Raw genomic sequence first — 4950 nt, forward strand, 5'->3', positions numbered from 1 at the left:
GGTCGGGGGTCAGGGTCTGGGTGTGGTGTCAGGGGGTCGGGGGTCGGGGGTCGGGGTGTCGTGCCGAGGTGTCGGGGTGTCAGTCGGGTGTCAGGGGTTGGGGCTCGGGGTCGGGGTGTCGTGCCGATGTGTCGGGAGATTGTAGCTGAGGTGGTACTCAGTGGGCACCGGGGTTGCGCTTGAACGCCGTCCAACGAGCAAGGAACCGCGTTGGAATTGTGCCTTGCACCGCCCCACCATTCTTCAGCAGGCCCAAGTTGGCGGCTGCCCCATCACCTAAAGGAATCAAACGGTTAATAATCCAAATCATAGGCACCAATGGTAACTGGAGATGACACTAACAAACACACTGGTGAATTTGAAAGCATAGAAAGAAATCAGTGGAACTCAAATGTATAAATCTAGGGCATCTCTACCAAGTGTCTTAATATGATCCAGAATGTCTGAAAACAAAAACAATATTGAAATGAAAATAACTCAAATCTGGTACATGTTGCTAACAAAAAATTGCAACTGAAGCGTAGCTGAACGAGACAACAGAAAATCATATCACTTGATGATCAAGAGAATTAACAAATGAAGCAGACATGTAGGTCAACTAATTAACCTGGGTTATTAGTAGGCGGCTGTGGGATCTTCGGACATGTTTTTTGGATAATTTTTTAATCAACATAGTTGTTCTATTTTTAGTTCGCAAAGACATTCTTGAATCTATAGTTAAATGTAAATTTGACCAACTGAACTTAATATATCAGTCAATCATTTATTAAACAATGCAGCTTGACTTTTCACTGTGGTTTCAACATGCATCAAAGGTTCTCACATGATAATATCCCAGATGAAAATTATAAATATAGCACGATGCTCTATATGTGCCACAGAAATAACAATAGGAAAGAATTGCAATATAAAATTCAATAAGAAGAAGATTGGAAAAAACTGACACATAGTTCCATAGTAGAATAGCAGGAAAACAATGTTCATGTATCAACACTAAAATTCAGGATCCATTTTGCTGTACTTAATGGGAACTGTGTAACTAAGAAACCTATCCAACTCAAGTACTACTTTCAACTACGTACATGTATGGCCAATATTTGTTAAATTTTACTACCTAATCTACAAAAAAACGTGTACAATCTGGAAGTTCAACTACTTTCGATACAAGTTTCTTCGTGTTTCTAGTTTTCTTAGGAGATACCAAGTAACACAACTTAACAAATCGAATCAAATGGGATTAAGGATTGCAGTACAAGGAAACAGAAGAGAGGAGGAGAGGGTGACATACCTCCATGGACATGCATATCGCCCCACCTCGCTTGTCCTTCTTCTTCTGGTCCTTCTGCTCCCTGCTCATCTATCCCCTTCCTCTCTTTTTCTCTGCACATGGACATGGGAAGCACCAAATTGATGCCACCCAAGTACTCCCATGTCAACAACATCCATATTTGAGTAAAAAGTAACATTCTCCACGACCTATTTGAGGATTCAGCAATATATCTTATCGAGATGCCCTAGAGCTCTTCTTGGGGCAAAATTAGAAAAGAAACCATGCTTAACAGTAACACAAGTGGAGAAAATCAGAAAAAAAAGCCATGGTTAAGAGTAACACGAGTGGGAATCAAACAAATTGCAATATCCATGGCTTCTTTTGGGGCAAAATCAGTATATCTTCACACAAAAGCAAACAGAACACACACACACACACATACATATAGATATATCCTACCTAGAACCTCTATGCATACATTGACATAGGTCAGAATATGTCCAACAAACCAAGTAAGGCAACAACACATGAACTTTGTAAAGGGAAAACTTTGTTTTTGCCACTCTAGCTTTTACCATTTTTTCTTATGCCACTCTAGAATTTGACATCTCACTTTTGCCACTCTTTGCTTTTGACAATACATCGCAAATGCCATTCCATGGCAAAAATGGTAACTTTTCATTTCACTTTTGCCACTCTTAGCTTTTGACAATGTATTGCAATTGCCACTCTAAAACTTCTGCTTTTGACACAGAATGGCAAAAGTGATATATTGTCAAAAGCTAAGAGTGGCAAAAGTGAAATGTCAAATTCCAGAGTGGCATAAGCAAAGTGTGCAAAAACTAGAGTGGCAAAAACAAAGTTTTCCCCTTTGTAAATAATTAGCTATATCCAAAGCTCTCCTTGGCAGCAAGGTACAAACAAAAAGAGAGAGAGGCAAAGAAAAATCTCTTCTTTGGAACCTAGCTAAACGAAGAATCTCCTCCACAAGAAGAAAACAAAAATCCCTAATCCCTCTCCTCAAGGTAGATTGCAGCAAACAAGATTAGAGGAGAAGAGGCTCACCCAGTAGTGTGGAGAAGCTCACCAAGGTAGATTGAAGCTCACCCAACAGTATGCATCACCTGCGCGAACAAAGCAACAGCGTGAGGGGAGGGGAGGGGCCAATAGCAAATCAAAATTGACGTACCTTGACCAGCAGCACAACTCCAGGGTTAGGGTTTGAGCAGGGGAAGGCGGCGCCCCGAGTATGCCATGGCGTGGGCATGGAGCAGCCAGCCCGTACCATCATGCCGCCGAGAAGAAGCTCTCGGATGCCAAGGTCGGACGACGGCGCCGGAGGATCTGCGAGCGCCTTGGCCGCCGCCTGACCTGCTCGCTCTCCCTCTTCTGGGCTGGACGGCGCGAGGTCGGGGATGGGGGCCGGGCCGAGCGGCGGCGCGACGACAGGGGGTGTGTGGGCTGCGGGCGGCTATGTTTTGGAGAGGGAGAGAGAGAGCTGAGACGGACAAATGGGAGCAGGGCAGTCGCTCTCCCTCGCAAGAAGTGTTGACCTAAGACGTGAAAAAACAAAATTCCCTCGACGGGTTACTGAAATTACAGGCGGTCGCATCCCAGTTCCGACAATATTCATTGTTGGAGCTCTCAGTTTTTATCCGACGATCGAGCGTGTTCGGGAGGGGGATCCAACGGCCCAAAACACATCAAGGAAATGATAGGACGGCCGAGAAGCCCTAAGCTCTGGGAGTGCTTGTGGTATGCTTGGTTTCTTGTTTTAGGATGATGATCCATATACAAATACTACCTACTGGATACTAGGTCAATTTCAACAACAAAAAATTACTGGATACGTCGGGCCAATCATTCTTTGGAGAAAATATGGATAAGAACAAATTGGAGAAGGTTACCATTGTAGGTGGTCTATTCTAACTCTGGATCGACGTGCTTGGAGGGTGGCGATAAGTGAAGGAAATATGCCCTAGAGGCAATGATAAAGTTATTATTTATTTCCTTATATCATGATAAATGTTTATTATTCATGCTAGAATTGTATTAACTGGAAACATAATACATGTGTGAATACATAGACAAACAGAGTGTCACTAGTATGCCTCTACTTGACTAGCTCATTGATCAAAGATGGTTATGTTTCCTAACCATAGACATGAGTTGTCATTTGATTAACGGAATCACATCATTAGGAGAATGATGTGATTGACTTGACCCATTCCATTAGCTTAGCACTTGATGGTTTAGTTTGTTGCTATTGGTTTCTTCCTAACTTATACATGTTCCTATGACCATGAGATTATGGAATTCCCGTTTACCGGAGGAACACTTTGTGTGCTACCAAACGTCACAACGTAACTGGGTGATTATAAAGGTGCTCTATAGGTGTCTCCGAAGGTACTTGTTGGGTTGGCGTATTTCGAGATTAGGATTTGTCACTCCGATTGTCGGAGAGGTATCTCTGGGCCCTCTCGATAATGCACATCACTTAAGCCTTGCAAGCATTGCAACTAATAAGTTAGTTGCAGGATGATGTATTACGGAACTAGTAAAGAGACTTGTCAGTAACAAGATTGAACTAGGTATTGAGATAGCGACGATCGAATCTCGGGCAAGTAACATACCGATGACAAAGGGAACAACGTATGTTGTTATGCGGTCTGACCGATAAAGATCTTCGTAGAATATGTGGGAGCCAATATGAGCATCTACGTTCCGCTATTGGTTATTGACCGGAGACATGTCTTGGTCATGTCTACATAGTTCTCGAACCCGTAGGGTCCGCACGCTTAAAGTTTCGGTGACGATTGTATTATGAGTTTATGTGATTTGATGTACCGAAGCTAGTTCGGAGTCCCGGATGAGATCGAGGACATGACGAGGAGCCTCGAAATGGTCGAGACATAAAGATCGATATATTGGACGACTATATTCGGACATCGGAAAGATTCCGAGTGATTCGGGTATTTTCGGGGGTACCGGGGAGTTACGGGAATACGAGGAAGAAGTAATGGGCCTCATGGGCCAAGTGGTGCAAGAGAGGAGGCAGGGCGCGCGGCCCCCCTAGCCCAAACCGAATTGGACTAGGGGGCCGGGCCCCCTTTCCTCCTTTTCCTCCTTCTCCTTCCTTCTTCTCCTCCTTCCTTTCCTCCTCCTAGTAGGAGTAGGAAAGGGGAGTCCTACTCCTACTAGGAGGAGGACTCCTCCTCCTAGCGCGCCCATAGACGGCCGGCTGGCCTCCCCCTTGCTCCTTTATATACAGGGGCAGGGGCACCTCTAGACACAGAAGTTGATCAGTTGATCGCTCCCAGCCGTGTGCGGTGCCCCCCTTCCACCATATTCCACCTCGGTCATATCATAGCGGTGCTTAGGCGAAGCCCTGCGTCGGTAGCAACATCATCACCGTCACCATGCCGTCGTGCTGACGAAAATCTCCCTTGAAGCTCTGCTGCATCGGAGTTCGCGGGACGTCATCGAGCTGAACGTGTGCTGAACTCGGAGGTGTCGTTCGTTCGGTACTTGGATCGGTCGGATCGTGAAGACGTACAACTACATCAACCGCGTTGTGCTAACGCTTCCGCTTTCGGTCGACGAGGGTACGTGGACAACACTCTCCCCTCTCGTTGCTATGCATCACCATGATCTTGCGTGTGCGTAGGAATTTTTTTGAA

Source organism: Triticum aestivum, chromosome 7A (assembly GCF_018294505.1).
Source record: "Triticum aestivum cultivar Chinese Spring chromosome 7A, IWGSC CS RefSeq v2.1, whole genome shotgun sequence".
NCBI lineage: Eukaryota > Viridiplantae > Streptophyta > Magnoliopsida > Poales > Poaceae > Triticum > Triticum aestivum.